The following is a 17,940-nucleotide window of genomic DNA, read 5'->3' as shown; positions in this document are numbered from 1 at the left end:
TACAATAAAAACATAACAAACACCCAAGATATTAAAAACATGATGAGCAACGCATATGGAAAGAAAAAGGAAAAAACCATAATATCATTAAGGGGGGTCCAATCAATAGGTACATCCATGAAGACTGAAATCAATGTTCAATCCCCCTGGTTGTAACGAACCTAATGTATAGATCCATTTCATCTCTTTGGTTTTAAGCATTTGCAGCCTATCCCCACCCCTTCTCAAAACAGGAACATGGTCTATAACCCTAAATCTAAGCTGGTTCACTAAATGTTTCCTATCAATGAAATGTTTTGGGACTGGCAACTCGGTGATTCCCGTTCTTATAGTACTTTTATGTTTGGTGATGCGAGCTTTCACCTCCATAGTTGTTTCGCCAATATAGGCGAGTCCACAGGGACAGGTGATCATATAGATAACATAACTGGACAGACATGTGTATCTCTCCTTTAGATAGAATTTCTTCCCAGTATGAGGATGACAAAAATGGTCCCCCTTCAGCATGTTATTGCAACAAGCACATCCGAGACATGGGAAATTCCCATGTTTCGGTGTACTTAATGTTCTCTGAACCACTTTTTTAGAGGACCCAAAATCAGATCTCATCAGTCTATCCCCTAGGTTCTTACCCCTCCTGTATGACATCATGGGGGGCAATTTAAAACCTGACACCTGTGGCAAACCCCGTTGTAGGAGGGCCCAATGTTTTTTTATTACACCACCAATCCGATTACTCACAGAGTTGTAGGTGGAAACAAAAGGAATGCGGTCACAACCGCTTTTGGAGGAGACTTTCTTGCGGACACTATCCCTTGTTGAGTTTCGGGCTTTAGTTTTAAACGCCTCCACATTTCTTCTTGGATAGCCCCTAGCCACAAATTTTAAACACATGTCCTCCAGCCGTTGATCTACTAAATTATCATCAGATACAATTCTTCGTACCCTTAATAATTGGCTCCATGGGAGCGACTCCACCATTCTTCTGGGATGGTTACTGTTGAATGACAACAAGCTATTTTTATCCGTATCCTTAATAAAGATGTCCGTTTTTAACCCACCTCCATTCTTATAGACCAAAGTGTCCAAAAACTGAATCTGTGATATCGAATAAGACAAAGTAAATTGCAATTCTGGATAAATCTCATTGAGATAAATATGAAACCCCTCTAGGTCGACCAAACTCCCCTCCCATACAACAAAAATATCATCGATGTAGCGCCACCAGGCTCTGACGTGGCGCCAAAGGTTGGAATTGTACACAAACCTGTCCTCAAATACCGCCATATAAATGTTGGCATAAGTGGGGGCCACATTGGACCCCATGGCGGTACCTCTCAACTGAAGGAAGAACTCATCACCAAAGAGGAAATAATTCCTCCTCAGGATGAGCTCCAACAGTGTGAGGACAAGTTGTGCACACTCTGGGGCCACGTCAGAGCCCGACAACGCACATCGAACAGCCTCTAGTCCTTTATCATGCTCAATTGACGTATATAATGACGTCACATCGAACGATGCCAGAATGGTTGATTCAGATATCACCAAATTCTCAATTTTTTCAAGAAAGTCACCTGTGTCCCTCACAAATGACCGTGCTGACATTGCAAAAGAACGTAATACCTTATCTAGGAATACTGCAGTTTTACTATATAGTGAACCCCTCCCGGAGACAATAGGTCTCCCGGGGGGGTTTTCCAGGTCTTTATGGATTTTGGGCAACACATATAGCACAGGTATAACCGGGGCTTCAACGGTCAGGAACTCAGACAGCTTGTGATCAATCAATCCCATGGCCAGGGAATCACTGATCACAAGCTGTAGCTCTTTCTGAAAACGTACAGTGGGATTACATGTTAATTTCTCATACACATGATGGTCTCCCAGTTGCCTACATATTTCTGCTTTATATTTAAGGCTATCCATTATAACCACTGCTCCGCCTTTATCGGCCCTTTTGATGGTTATTGCAGTGTTATTGGCTAGATCATTAACAGCCTTCCTCTCTAATGTGGTCATATTATGATATGTAGCAGGTTTATATGTATTTTTCAAGTGGTAAATTTCTTTCTGTACTAATTCTATATAGGACTCTACAAAGTGATTTTTAGCAGGTGGCTGGAAAGAACTCTTATTATATAGACCCAATTCTCTAAGCGAAAAACCTTGTATAGATTCACCCACATCATAGTTCTCAGTCTTATCGGAAAAATATGATGATAACCTTAACCTTCTAAAAAATGCCTGTAAATCAATTTCAATACCAAACCAGTCTGGATGATTGGATGGACAGAACGACAGTCCTTTAGAAATAACACTAAGTTCAGTCTCTGATAGAACAACCGAAGAAATATTTACCACTAGGTCGTGACCATCTGTCATGGATTCTTCGTATTCCTTGTTCTCATTGCCATTGTCCTCCCTGATTTCTGTTCCCTGGAAAGTCCTTTGTTTTCTGTGTTTCCGACCCCCTCTCCGCCTCCGTTTCCTGGAGTGGTTTTGTCCATCTTGGCTGGTTCTAAAAAATGTGCTCCTCTACTGCCCCCTGCAGTGGAATCATCCGTAGAATCGGATTCAGCCGTGGTGAACCCGAAGTTGGAATATTTACGTATTTGTTGTTTCCTTCTCCGTCTCGATGGCATATTTGCTCCTTTGTTATTCTTAGGAAATGTATTGGATCTCATTTGCCAGGCAAAAACCCGACCTCCTTTATAGTCCTCCATATCTCTAAACCACTTTGTTCTTTTTGTGGTTTCTATATCTGATCTAAATTTAACCAGATTTTCCTCCATTTTGGTTTTAAGGAGGCTCCAATCCTGTGTTGCCATTTGTTTGGTAAGCTGGTCTTCCCATTCAACAATGTTTTTTCTAGTTGTCTCCATTTCTTTATTCAAAAATTCAATGTTCAATAGTATCATATCAAATGCAAATTTGTTGGAGATGGCCTCAAATTTTGCACAGAATTGCGTATTCTCAGGAAAAAGGGTTGGCCTAAGATGTGGGCGTAACCCCCGTGGGATTCTTTTCACTCTATAATACTCCGTCAATGTAACAGCATGGAGCTCATGTGAAATTAATTTTCTCTTTTCATTCTCCCACCGCTTTTTCAACATATCAGTAGTTGGCTTATTTAAAAACGTAGTGTCCACAATTGAACCAGACAATATCCGTGTTGCATCATCATCAGTATAAGAAAAAGTTCTGGCCATGTCAGGGTCACCCATCTCTGACAACATATTACCTTCCATCTTAATGGTGGTTGAGGTGCAAGTCCATCCGGGTTCAGTCCAGCATAAATCAAGTGTAGATGACGGACAGCACTCCCTTACTTGGGCGCTCGTTCCATATCCAGGGAACCCACCTGGGTAACACGTCACAGTCTGCACAAAGGAACAGCGCTCCACCGGGTGTATCGATAAAAATAAATCCTTTATTTAGCCATAGAACAAAAGCGACGTTTCGACCATATGCTGGTCTTTTTCAAGCATACAAACATGGCTGACAGGCGGTCTTAAATATCGTGGACACCACACAGGGAGCCAATCGCTACCAAGTACCGCCCATCTCACAATATAAATCAACATTATGTAAACATATATAAAATAGACATCAAGCATTATAATATACATATAGATAAAGTAACATTCATTCCCTTCACAATACCAGTGAAAAACGATCACTTAAAGCACTAAAACCCAATATTTGTTTATACTTTAGCTCTCCTCGATCTCACCGCCTATATACGTTGCCATAGTGAACAACACTTCCTGTATGTGACTAGCACACGTACCGCACTTAGCATAGCCAATCTCATTTGGTCTAACATAAAGCATCTAACATTAGCCAATCGTATGATCTCTTATACTCACATATCACTACCGGTATCCACCAACGCTATGATTACTAACCATGTCTGAAGGCAGTGGGGCGCAGGCACAGCCACGTCAGAGCAGGGCCGCGCCTCATCACATGATCCGACAGAGGCCGCGCCCGGAAGTGACGACAGCCATTGCCGCACCTCCACACATCCCCAGGCCAGGCAGATCACCACGGAGACGTGGATAAACATCACCACGTCATCCCTCGGCCCCGCCTCCCCAGTCAGTCCCGGAGAAGGAGTCCAGGCACTAGCGCAGTGCGTGTGGACAGAAACTAACCACACGCAAAGCACAACTGCGCCTACACTACCCACATCCCGCACCGACTAGCAGGTCAGGAGCTCAAGAAAGATGTATTTATAATAAGGCTTATTCAGGAGACATTATATAGAGATCACCGATACACAATATATTCCAATTAAATCCCATATGGGCAAATCAATACATAAGTGCAGATCGCGGAGCAGCAAAATATAACAAATCTATAACCATCTTTGTGAACATATAATAAAATACATAACAGTCACACTGTGGCAGTCGGGAACTACACTTGATTTATGCTGATGCAAAGTTTGACGCACATAAAGGATCAGGCGTCTGCAGCAGAGGAAGAGGAAAGCCTTGATGACAGTCAGCCATTGTCTGGTCAGGGCACTGTACAGGACGAGGTAGCGGGCGAACAGGAGGAGGAGGAGGACGAGGAGGATGATGGGGATGAGTATATTTTTAATGAAGCTTTTCCGGGGCCACTGGAAATTGGTGGCGTGGCAAGGCCGAGTTCTGGTTTTTTGAGGGACACAAGTGACGTAGATTTGCCTGAAACTGCCCCTCAACCAAGCACAACCGCTGATTTGACAACTGGAAGTTTGGCCCACATGGCGGATTATGCCTTACGTATCCTCAAAAGGGACACACGCATTACTAAAATGATGAACGATGACGATTACTGGTTGGCCTGCCTCCTTGATCCTCGCTATAAAGGCAAATTGCAAAATATTATGCCACATGAGAACTTGGAACTAATATTAGCAATCAAACAATCAACTCTTGTTGACCGTTTGCTTCAGGCATTCCCAGCACACAGCGCCCGTGATCGTTCTCACACGAGCAGCAGGGGGCAGCAGAACAGAAGTGTTAGAGGTGCAGAAATCCGAAGTGGCGTTGGACAGAGGGGTTTTCTGACCAGGTTGTGAAGTGATTTTGCTATGACCGCAGACAGGACAGGTACTGCTGCATCAATTCAAAGTGACAGGAGACAACATTTGTCCAGTATGGTTACTAACTATTTTTCATCACTTATCGATGTTCTACCTCAACCATCATTCCCATTTGATTACTGGGCATCCAAATTAGACACCTGGCCAGAATTGGCAGAATATGCATTGCAGGAGCTTGCTTGCCCGGCAGCTAGTGTCCTATCAGAAAGAGTATTCAGTGCTGCAGGTTCAATATTAACCGAAAAAAGGACTCGTCTGGCCACCCAAAATGTTGATGTTCTAACCTTCATTAAAATGAACCACAACTGGATTTCGAATTCTTTTGCCCCACCTTGCCCGGCCGACACCTAGCTTTCCTATGAAAAGGTATTGCCTGTGGACTACTCTGAATGACTTTACCAATCTCGTAATTTGCAGCAGCTGATTGTCCAGCATACGACATGTTTACACCTCCCTAAATGGCCAAACTCCCCACACGGGGCCGTGGGATCGCCACTTGGCGCAAGCACCCGGGAAAGTGCTGTTTGTCTGAAGAGGTGGGTGTGCCCGCTTTTGGTCTACGGCACTGCCACTGGGTCCCTCATAGTACAATAAAGTGTCTCTGGCGGTGGTGGTGCGCACCCAACGTCAGACACACTGTTGTAACATGAGGGGCCCTGGGCATGTACCGCCGGCCACAAGAGAGTTCACCCACCCCCAGCTCAAACATTGCTCTACCACTTGCACAATTATCTCTCACAGGTACACCTATGTTTAGTCTATGCGCTGACATCCGTAAATTACTGCCACTGACAATACCATTGTGTTGACATGTATGATGGTACTTAACATAGTCAGGGGCAGTGTCCTATATTTACCCAAGTAAATACTTTGTGCAAAATTACTAGGTCTGAAACTACGCAGAGGAGCCCAACCCTGTACCTAATGATTGTACCCTTTTGGTTTTTCTTTTTGTTGTAATGCGAGACATTAACATGTATTGATTTTTTTGGGCCTACTAACTGGCAGACACTCATTACAATCGGCCGCCGCTGACAACACCAATGGTGCCCACTGCCTGTGTACCCCTGCAAGAGAATTCAAAGTGCCTACAGCCCAATTTTTTTATGTTAGGCCTTCGAAGCCTGTCTGCGGTCCCTCCTTCCACTAGGCCTCCACTGACCTGTCTACTGCTGCCCGTGTACCCCTGGAACCAATGTTAAAATGCCTACAGCCCTAATTTATTATGTTAGGCCTTCGAAGCCTGTCTGCGGTCCCTCCTTCCACTAGGCCTCCACTGACCTGTCTACTGCTGCCCGTGTTCCCCTGGAACAAATGTTAATGTGCCTACAGCCCTAATTTATTATGTTAGGCCTTCGAAGCCTGTCTGCGCTCCCTCCTTCCACTAGGCCTCCACTGACCTGTCTACTGCTGCCCGTGCACCCCTGGAACCAATTCTAAAGTGCCTACAGCCATATGTTATTATGTTAGGCCTTCGAAGCCTGTCTGCGGTCCGTTCTTTCTACTACTCCTCCACTGACCAGACCACTGCTGCCCGTGTACCCCTGGAAGCTATTTAAAAGTGCCTACAGCCCAATTTTTTTTATGTTAGGCCTTCGAAGCCTGTCTGCGGTCCCTCCTTCCACTAGGCCTCCACTGACCTGTCTACTACTGCCCGTGCACCCTGGAACCAATTCTAAAGTGCCTACAGCCATATTTTATTATGTTAGGCCTTCGAAGCCTGTCTGCGGTCCTTCCTTCCAATAGTTCTCCACTGACCAGACCACTGCTGCCCGTGTACCCCTGGAACCTATTTAAAAGTGACTACAGCCCAATTTTTTTTTATGTTAGGCCTTTGAAGCCTGTCTGCGGTCCCTCCTTCCACTAGGCCTCCACTGACCTGTCTACTGCTGCCCGTGTACCCCTGGAACCAATTATAAAGTGCCTACAGCCCAATTTTATTATGTTAGGCCTTAGAAGCCTGTCTGCGGTCCGTTCTTTCTACTACTCCTCCACTGCTGCCTGTGTACCCCTGGAACCTATGTAAAAGTGCCTACAGCCCAATTTTTTTTATGTTAGGCCTTCGAAGCCTGTCTGCGGTCCCTCCTTCCACTAGGCCTCCACTGACCTGTCTACTGCTGCCCGTGCACCCCTGGAACCAATTCTAAAGTGCCTACAGCCATATTTTATTATGTTAGGCCTTCAAAGCCTGTCTGCGGTCCTTCCTTCCAATAGTTCTCCACTGACCAGACCAATGCTGGACGTGTACCCCTGGAACCCAGCTGAAAGTGCATGGAGCCTCCTTTTTTTCTTTGTTTTATATTTAGAAAGCCTAGATGAACTACGCTGTACCACGGTTCAAGCTACCCAGTCAACATTTCTTTTGCGAGAAAAGCCATCCCAACCCTCCACCAGCATGAAAAAGTCTGCATTGTCATAGCACTCAGGCAATCAAACAGTAGAAAGGTGCACCTGACAAGAGACGCATGGACCAGTAGGCATGTCCACAAAAAGTTACGTGTCCATTACGGAGCACTGGGTTAATGTGTTGGATGCATGGTCCACAGGGGACCGCCTACAAAGTCTGTCTGCAGTCCCTAATTCAAATTGTCCTCCGCTGACCACACCACTGCTGCACGTGTACCCCTGGAACCAATTTTAAAGTGCCTACAACCGAATTTTGTTATGTTAGGCCTACTACGCCTGTCTGCGGTCCCTCCTTCCACTAGGCCTCCACTGACCTGTCTACTACTGCCCGTGCACCCTGGAACCAATTATAAAGTGCCTACAGCCATATTTTATTATGTTAGGCCTTCGAAGCCTGTCTGCGGTCCTTCCTTCCAATAGTTCTCCACTGACCAGACCACTGCTGCCCGTGTACCCCTGGAACCTATTTAAAAGTGACTACAGCCCAATTTTTTTTTATGTTAGGCCTTCGAAGCCTGTCTGCGGTCCCTCCTTCCACTAGGCCTCCACTGACCTGTCTACTGCTGCCCGTGTACCCCTGGAACCAATTATAAAGTGCCTACAGCCCAATTTTATTATGTTAGGCCTTAGAAGCCTGTCTGCGGGCCGTTCTTTCTACTACTCCTCCACTGCTGCCTGTGTACCCCTGGAACCTATGTAAAAGTGCCTACAGCCCAATTTTTTTTATGTTAGGCCTTCGAAGCCTGTCTGCGGTCCCTCCTTCCACTAGGCCTCCACTGACCTGTCTACTGCTGCCCGTGCACCCCTGGAACCAATTCTAAAGTGCCTACAGCCATATTTTATTATGTTAGGCCTTCAAAGCCTGTCTGCGGTCCTTCCTTCCAATAGTTCTCCACTGACCAGACCAATGCTGGACGTGTACCCCTGGAACCCAGCTGAAAGTGCATGGAGCCTCCTTTTTTTCTTTGTTTTATATTTAGAAAGCCTAGATGAACTACGCTGTACCACGGTTCAAGCTACCCAGTCAACATTTCTTTTGCGAGAAAAGCCATCCCAACCCTCCACCAGCATGAAAAAGTCTGCATTGTCATAGCACTCAGGCAATCAAACAGTAGAAAGGTGCACCTGACAAGAGACGCATGGACCAGTAGGCATGTCCACAAAAAGTTACGTGTCCATTACGGAGCACTGGGTTAATGTGTTGGATGCATGGTCCACAGGGGACCGCCTACAAAGTCTGTCTGCAGTCCCTAATTCAAATTGTCCTCCGCTGACCACACCACTGCTGCACGTGTACCCCTGGAACCAATTTTAAAGTGCCTACAACCGAATTTTGTTATGTTAGGCCTACTACGCCTGTCTGCGGTCCCTCCTTCCAATACTCGTCCACTGACCACACCACTGCTGCCCGTGGACCCCTGGAACCTATTTTTAATTGCATAGAGCATCCTTTTTTTAATAGTAGGCGTACAAAGTCTGTCTGCGGTCCACTATTGAAATTGTCCTCCACTGCCCAGAGCAATGCTGCCTGTGTACCCCTGTAACCTTTTTTAAACTGCAGTGAGCCATATTTTTGGTTTAAGGCCTACTACCTGTGTCTGTCTGCGCCACTCAATACAGCTGTCCTCCTTTGAAAAAAGCAGAGCGTCAATAGTCTTGTTTTCAGCCTCTAGGAATTTTAAAACTGCATTGGGGCTACTACTTTGGTAGGGCCTACTAACGGTGTCTGCCGCCCCAAGGTGTGCCCCAGGTTTCCTCTCCATTGCTTCGATCTTCCTACTCTCGTTTAGTAGTTGTTGCAAACTACACTGCATTAGGCCTACAAATTGGGTATGGGGTGTAGAGAGACGGTGTGTTACACTCCAAGGTGTTCCCCAGGTTTCGTCCACATTCCTTCGATCTTCCTACTCTCGTTTAGTAGTTGTTGCAAACTACACTGCATTAGGCCTACAAATTGGGTATGGGGTGTAGAGAGACGGTGTGTTACACTCCAAGGTGTTCCCCAGGTTTCGTCCACATTGCTTCGATCTTCCTACTCTCGTTTAGTGGTTGTTGCAAACTACACTGCATTAGGCCTACAAATTTGGTATGGGGTGTAGAGAGACGGTGTGTTACACTCCAAGGTGTTCCCCAGGTTTCGTCCACATTGCTTCGATCTTCCTACTCTCGTTTAGTAGTTGGTGAAAACTACACTGCATTAGGCCTACAAATTGGGTATGGGGTGTAGAGAGAGGGTTTGTTACACTCCAAGGTGTTCCCCAGGTTTCGTCCACATTGCTTCGATCTTCCTACTCTCGTTTAGTAGTTGTTGCAAACTACACTGCATTAGGCCTACAAATTTGGTATGGGGTGTAGAGAGACGGTGTGTTACACTCCAAGGTGTTCCCCAGGTTTCGTCCACATTGCTTCGGTCTTCCTACTCTCGTTTAGTAGTTGTTGAAAACTACACTGCATTAGGCCTACAAGTTGGGTCTGGGTTGTAGAGACGGTGTCCTCCGCTCCAAGGTGTTCTCCAGGTTGCCTCTCCATTGCTTCAGTCTTCATGCTCGTGTTAAGTAGTTGTTGAAACAACACTACATTATGCCTACAAGTTGGGTCTGGGTCATAGAGACTGTGTATTCCGCTCCAAGGTGTTCTCCAGGTTGCCTCTCCATAGCTTCGATCTTCTAGCTCTCGTTAAGTAGTTGTTGAAACAACACTGCATTAGGCCTACAAGTTGGGTCTGGGTTGTAGAGACGGTGTCTTCCTCTCCAAGGTGTTCTCCAGGTTGCCTTTCCTGAGCTTCTACCTTCAGGCTCTTGTTAAATAGTTGTTAAATGGAACAACTGCATTTGGCGTACTAGTTGGTTTGGGGCCTACTAACAGTGTCTGCCGCTCCTTGCTGTTCTCCTGGTTTCCTGTCCTGAAATTCCATTTTCAGGCTCTCGTTAAGTAGTTGTTAATGTTAGACTGCATTTGGCCTACTAGTTGGGTTGTGGCCTACTATCGGTGTCTGCCACTCCTTGCTGTTCTCCTCCACTGAACAAAGCTGTGCCGCCTGTTTACTACTGTTGCCAATTTTGAACTGCATTTCGACTACTTACTGATTTGGGCCTACTCTCTGTGTCAGCCTCTCATTCCAGTTGTCCTCCACTGCAATGCCCCCTGGTTAGTCCTTTGTTACCAATTTTGAACTGCATTTAGCCCACTTTATTCTTTGGGCCTATATCTGTGTTTCCTCCTCATCCTGCCCATTGCCCAGCCAGTGATAGATGAGTCTGCTGGTACATTGACCCATAACGCAACATTCCCCGTGCACGCTACACAGCAAGATTGTGACCCTGCTGAAAGTCAGGTTCCTCTTCCCGCATACCATACCACCTTACACGGGGACAAAGAGGAAGGTGCAGATGAAAGTGCAGGTTCCTTCATCAGGTGGGGGGAGGAATACTAGTTGGCGACGTCACTGGCACAGGGCCTCTCATAGTACGCAAAAGTGTTGCTGCCGGTGGGAGGCGCCCCCGCCGTGCAAACACACCGCTGTACTTTGAGGAGCCCTGTGCCAGTGCCAATGCCAACGAGTGGGCCCCCCCTGCTTGCTCAGGTTCACAGCACTTGCAAAGTTGAAATACTTACCTCTCCCTGCTCCACTGCCGTGATGTGGTCCAGATTTACTGGGCCCACTAATTACTTGAACCAGCCCTACCCCCCACAACTTTAGCCAAATGACCCCCAATTTCAAATGCCTTCCAATTATTATAAGCTAAATTACGATTGACAAGCTTCTGTAACAAGAATGGATGTTTTTGCCATTAAAATGGGCAGTGTAGGTGTTTTCCTGGCCTCCACTCACTGCCGACTATGCTCCCCCATTGACTTGCATTGGGTTTCGTGTTTCGGTCGATACCCGACTTTTCGCGATAATCGGCCAATTCCTCTCGACTCGACTTTTGAGATAGTCGGGTTTCGCGAAACCCGGCTCGACTCTAAAAAGGTCAAGGTCACTCAACTCTAGTCACCAACCAGGAATGTGTCACCTAAAATTTTTTATAATGCGAGGGTCACGTGAAACGCAGCGCAACATAAAGTCAGCCACGCGTGCCAGACTGCTAACAGGAAAGACTTCCGTGTCCTCACCAACAGGACGACTGACCATGCTGTCCTTCTCTTCCTCCCTGTCCTCAGGCTTTCCCCTTTGTAGTACCATCTATAGCACATGAAAGTAGTTCCTGTTCTTCCTCCTCATTGAGTACCAATCTACGTTGAGAAGACATGAGGCTGGGCTGAGTGTAATCCCCCTGTATGGTTCCTTGCTCCATGTCCTTGTGCTCTGCTTGCAATGCATCCTCTTTAATTGTGAGCAGAGAGGTTTTCAGAATGCTGAGAAGCGGGATGGTGATGCTCATTATGGCATCATCGCCGCTCACCATCTTGGTGCAGTCCTCAAAGTTTTGGAGGATGGTACATATGTCGGACATCCATGTCTACTCCTGAGGTCTTATGTGTGGATTCTGAACTGAATGTCAAAGGCCTTGTTGATGTTGGTAGTCAACAACTGCCCTCTTCTGCTCACAAATCCTTTCCAACATATGCAGCGTAGAGTTCCAGCGCGTGGGGACATCACACACCAGCCAGTGAGCTGGAAGCTGCAAACAATGCTGAAGCACGGCAAGGGTAGCTGAAGCTGGAGCTGACTTTCTAAAACGGGCAGACAGATGGCGTACTTTAACTAGCAGATCCGGCAGCTCTGGGTAGCTTTTCAGAAAAGTTGAACCAAAAGTTAAGCACATGGAACAAGCAAGGTACGTGTGTGAGCTAACCTTGCCTCAGAGCTGCCACCAGGTTACGGCCATTGTCACACACAGGGATTCAAGCTTGAGGAGGCTAATTTGCATATTCCAGGTGCCTTCTGGGAAAAGCAAGGAGTTTCACTAAGCTAGAAGATCGTTGGGTACAGCCGGGACCAGCTGCTTGGAAAGCATCACCAAGCCTGTAGGACATTATTGCAAGAGAGCTTGGCTGAGTAGATTACACAAGAAGGAAAACACACAGCAAGTCAGCAGGATCTAGGAGCAACATGGCAGATGTGACAACCTACATGGTCAGCTGCAGCATGTGCTACATGTTCACAGATCGACCAGAAGAAGAATCAAATTTCACCTGTCAGAAGTGTAGACTAGTGGCCCTTTTAGAACAAAAGGTGCAGGGTCTGGAAGAAAGAATAGCAACTTTGAAACTTATCAAAGAGAATGAAGACTTTCTAGACAGAACAGAAGCATCTCTACTGGTCACAGAAGGTGAAAAAAGTGTCAGAGAACCTCCAAAAGCAGATAAGTGGAAGCATGTGACCAAAAGAAGCAAGAAGACCATGGAGAAATCACCAAACACACAACTGAAGAACCGATATCAAATCTTTGTAGAGGATGAAGATGGCACACCTAAGGATGAAGCAATACCAGCAAGCAAAAAAGAAAAGGGCACACAGCAACAAGTGACAGCAAAAAGTACAGCCAAAGCAACGAAGAGTGGTGGTGGTGGGAGACTCACTACTGAGAGGCACAGAAGCAGCCATCTGCAGACCGGACATAACCGCAAGAGAAGTATGCTGCCTTCCAGGTGCGATGATCAAGGATGTGACCGATAGGATACCAAAGCTCTTCAGCTCCAAGACGTCCACCCATTTCTTCTGATACATGTTGGCACCAATGACACGGCAAGGAAGGACCTAAAGACAATCTGCAAGGACTTTGAAGAGTTGGGGAAGAAAGTAAAGGAACTGGATGCACAGGTAGTTTTTTCTTCTATCCTTCCAGTAGACGGGCATGGCACCAGGAGATGGAACAGGATCCCTGATGCAAACAACTGGCTAAGACGATGGTGCAAACAACAAGGATTCGGATTCCTGGACCACGGTGTGAATTACTTGTACGATGGACTCCTCGCCAGAGACGGACTACACCTCAAACAAACCTGGGAAACACACATTCGCCAGAAGACTCGCTACACTCATCAGGAGGGCGTTAAACTAGAAGAAGAGGGGACGGGAAGAAAAACATTAGACTTGAACAAAGAAGACCCAGGAAAACATACCGTACTCAGAAGGGAGGTAAGAACATTTCTAAAACAATCCACAGCGAGGAGATTGGAACAAAACAAAATCCTCTAAACTGCATGCTCGCAAACGCCAGAAGCCTGACAAACAAGATGGAAGAACTAGAAGCAGAAATATCTACAGGTAACTTTGACATAGTGGGAATAACCGAGACATGGTTAGATGAAAGCTATGACTGGGCAGTTAACTTACAGGGTTACAGTCTGTTTAGAAAGGATCGTAAAAATCGGAGAGGAGGAGGGGTTTGACTCTATGTAAAGTCTTGTCTAAAGTCCACTTTAAGGGAGGATATTAGCGAAGGAAATGAGGATGTCGAGTCCATATGGGTCGAAATTCATGGAGGGAAAAATGGTAACAAAATTCTCATTGGGGTCTGTTACAAACCACCAAATATAACAGAAACCATGGAAAGTCTACTTCTAAAGCAGATAGATGAAGCTGCAACCCATAATGAGGTCCTGGTTATGGGGGACTTTAACTACCCGGATATTAACTGGGAAACAGAAACCTGTGAAACCCATAAAGGCAACAGGTTTCTGCTAATAACCAAGAAAAATTATCTTTCACAATTGGTGCAGAATCCAACCAGAGGAGCAGCACTTTTAGACCTAATACTATCTAATAGACCTGACAGAATAACAAATCTGCAGGTGGTTGGGCATCTAGGAAATAGCGACCACAATATTGTGCAGTTTCACCTGTCTTTCACTAGGGGGACTTGTCAGGGAGTCACAAAAACACTGAACTTTAGGAAGGCAAAGTTTGACCAGCTTAGAGATGCCCTTAATCTGGTAGACTGGGACAATATCCTCAGAAATAAGAATACAGATAATAAATGGGAAATGTTTAAGAACATCCTAAATAGGCAGTGTAAGCGGTTTATACCTTGTGGGAATAAAAGGACTAGAAATAGGAAAAACCCAATGTGGCTAAACAAAGAAGTAAGACAGGCAATTAACAGTAAAAAGAAAGCATTTGCACTACTAAAGCAGGATGGCACCATTGAAGCTCTAAAAAAACTATAGGGAGAAAAATACTTTATCTAAAAAACTAATTAAAGCTGCCAAAAAGGAAACAGAGAAGCACATTGCTAAGGAGAGTAAAACTAATCCCAAACTGTTCTTCAACTATATCAATAGTAAAAGAATAAAAACTGAAAATGTAGGCCCCTTAAAAAATAGTGAGGAAAGAATGGTTGTAGATGACGAGGAAAAAGCTAGCATATTAAACACCTTCTTCTCCACGGTATTCACGGTGGAAAATGAAATGCTAGGTGAGATCCCAAGAAACAATGAAAACCCTATATTAAGGGTCACCAATCTAACCCAAGAAGAGGTGCGGAACCGGCTAAATAAGATTAAAATAGATAAATCTCCGGGTCCGGATGGCATACACCCACGAGTACTGAGAGAACTAAGTAATGTAATAGATAAACCATTATTTCTTATTTTTAGGAACTCTATAGCGACAGGGTCTGTTCCGAAGGACTGGCGCATAGCAAATGTGGTGCCAATATTCAAAAAGGGCTCTAAAAGTCAACCTGGAAATTATAGGCCAGTAAGTCTAACCTCTATTGTTGGTAAAATATTTGAAGGGTTTCTGAGGGATGTTATTCTGGATTATCTCAATGAGAATAACTGTTTAACTCCATATCAGCATGGGTTTATGAGAAATCACTCCTGTCAAACCAATCTAATCAGTTTTTATGAAGAGGTAAGCTATAGGCTGGACCACGGTGAGTCATTGGATGTGGTATATCTCGATTTTTCCAAAGCGTTTGATACCGTGCCGCACAAGAGGTTGGTACACAAAATGAGAATGCTTGGTCTGGGGGAAAATGTGTGTGAATGGGTTAGTAACTGGCTTAGTGATAGAAAGCAGAGGGTGGTTATAAATGGTATAGTCTCTAACTGGGTCACTGTGACCAGTGGGGTACCGCAGGGGTCAGTATTGGGACCTGTTCTCTTCAACATATTCATTAATGATCTGGTAGAAGGTTTACACAGTAAAATATCGATATTTGCAGATGATACAAAACTATGTATAGCAGTTAATACAAGAGAAGATAGTATTCTGCTACAGATGGATCTGGATAAGTTGGAAACTTGGGCTGAAAGGTGGCAGATGAGGTTTAACAATGATAAATGTAAGGTTATACACATGGGAAGAAGGAATCAATATCACCATTATACACTGAATGGGAAACCACTGGGTAAATCTGACAGGGAGAAGGACTTGGGGATCCTAGTTAATGATAAACTTACCTGGAGCAGCCAGTGCCAGGCAGCAGCTGCCAAGGCAAACAGGATCATGGGGTGCATTAAAAGAGGTCTGGATACACATGATGAGAGCATTATACTGCCTCTGTACAAATCCCTAGTTAGACCGCACATGGAGTACTGTGTCCAGTTTTGGGCACCGGTGCTCAGGAAGGATATAATGGAACTAGAGAGAGTACAAAGGAGGGCAACAAAATTAATAAAGGGGATGGGAGAACTACAATACCCAGATAGATTAGCGAAATTAGGATTATTTAGTCTAGAAAAAAGACGACTGAGGGGCGATCTAATAACCATGTATAAGTATATAAGGGGACAATACAAATATCTCGCTGAGGATCTGTTTACACCAAGGAAGGTGACGGGCACAAGGGGGCATTCTTTGCGTCTGGAGGAGAGAAGGTTTTTCCACCAACATAGAAGAGGATTCTTTACTGTTAGGGCAGTGAGAATCTGGAATTGCTTGCCTGAGGAGGTGGTGATGGCAAACTCAGTCGAGGGGTTCAAAAGAGGCCTGGATGTCTTCCTGGAGCAGAACAATATTGTATCATACAATTATTAGGTTCTGTAGAAGGACGTAGATCTGGGGATTTATTATGATGGAATATAGGCTGAACTGGATGGACAAATGTCTTTTTTCGGCCTTACTAACTATGTTACTATGTTACACGACCATGCCTGGCTGTACGTTCAGCGGTGTCATCCAAACATCTGAATCCAAAGGGAAAAAAATGAATGAAAGTGCACTCACCGGTCCTTCTGAATTATCATCCTTTATTCAGAACATATACAGGTGACTTATGGGAGAACGTGGAAAAATGGACGACGGCCGTTTCGTGCGACTGCACTTCTATGGGACCCGTAGAAGTGCAGTCGCATGAAACAGCCGTCGTCTGTTTTTCCACATTCTCCCATAAGTCACCTGTATATGTTCTGAATAAAGGATGATAATTCAGAAGGACCGGTGACTGCACTTTCATTCATTTTTTCCCTTTGGATTCATATATTTCACTGTTTTTGGGTGCACCCGATTGTCCTCTCGGCATTTACAGACTCAGCAGCGGCACATAGCAGTGGCCTTTCATGGTTATAAGTGGCAGCAGTGCAGTGTTTCCTTCTTTCTCTCATCCAAACATCTCACTGCTCTTTCAGCGCTGTCCACAACTCTTCTGCATTGTGCGGTTTGTCACCTATGCAGATTAGCTTCAGCAAAGCCTATTGCTGCTTGGCTGAGGCAGTGCTGCAGTGCTTCCAGCTTCTGACTGATGTGTTAATTTCAGGGATGGAGGATGGAGGTGAGGAGGAGGTACAGAGCTGTAGACTGTGGGGGCAACCCTGACTGACGTAGGGTCAGCAATCCTCGGCATGGGGAGAATGTGTTCCATCCCAAGGTCCGACTGGGTCCTGGCTTTCACTGTTAACCCAGTGTGCCATCAGTGAGATGTACTGTCACTGCCCACAAGCACTTGTCGATGTATCAGTGGTTAGGTGGACTTTCCCTGTAACAGCATTGTTGAGGACATGGGTAATGTTGTGGGACACATGCTGGTGTAATGCCGGTATGGCACACCGGGAGATAGTGGCGACTGGAGACCGAGTAGCTTGAGACGGCCGCCATCAGGTTGCAGAAAGCTTCCGTCTCAACCAGCCTAAAAGGCAGCATTTTTAGCGCAAGCAGAAGAGAAATATTAGAATTTAGGACTGTGGCCTGTGGGGCATTGGCTGGGTATTTCCGCTTGCGTTCCAAAGACTGGGTTATAGACAACTGAAGGCTGTGCTGGGACAAGGACGTGCTTGTTGATGGTGCTGCTTGACTGTGGGCCACAACAGGTGCAGAGCTAGAGGCATCTTCACATGCACGGTGTACTGGGGATTGGCTTCTACGCAAAACGGTGGAAGAAGCAGTGGTGTGTCCTAGAGCCTGAGGTTCGGCTCCCAAAGTCGGGTGCTTTGCTGCCATGTGCCTGATCATGCTGGTGGTGGACAGGCTGGTTGTTTTGCTACCCCTGCTGAATGGGCATGGCAGGTGCTGCAAATGGCCTGTTTGGGGTTATTGGCAGAGTCTTTAA

The sequence above is a fragment of the Ranitomeya imitator genome, chromosome 2 (assembly GCF_032444005.1).
Source record: "Ranitomeya imitator isolate aRanImi1 chromosome 2, aRanImi1.pri, whole genome shotgun sequence".
Classification (NCBI taxonomy): Eukaryota; Metazoa; Chordata; class Amphibia; order Anura; family Dendrobatidae; genus Ranitomeya; species Ranitomeya imitator.
Note: the sequence above shows the minus strand (reverse complement) of the source record.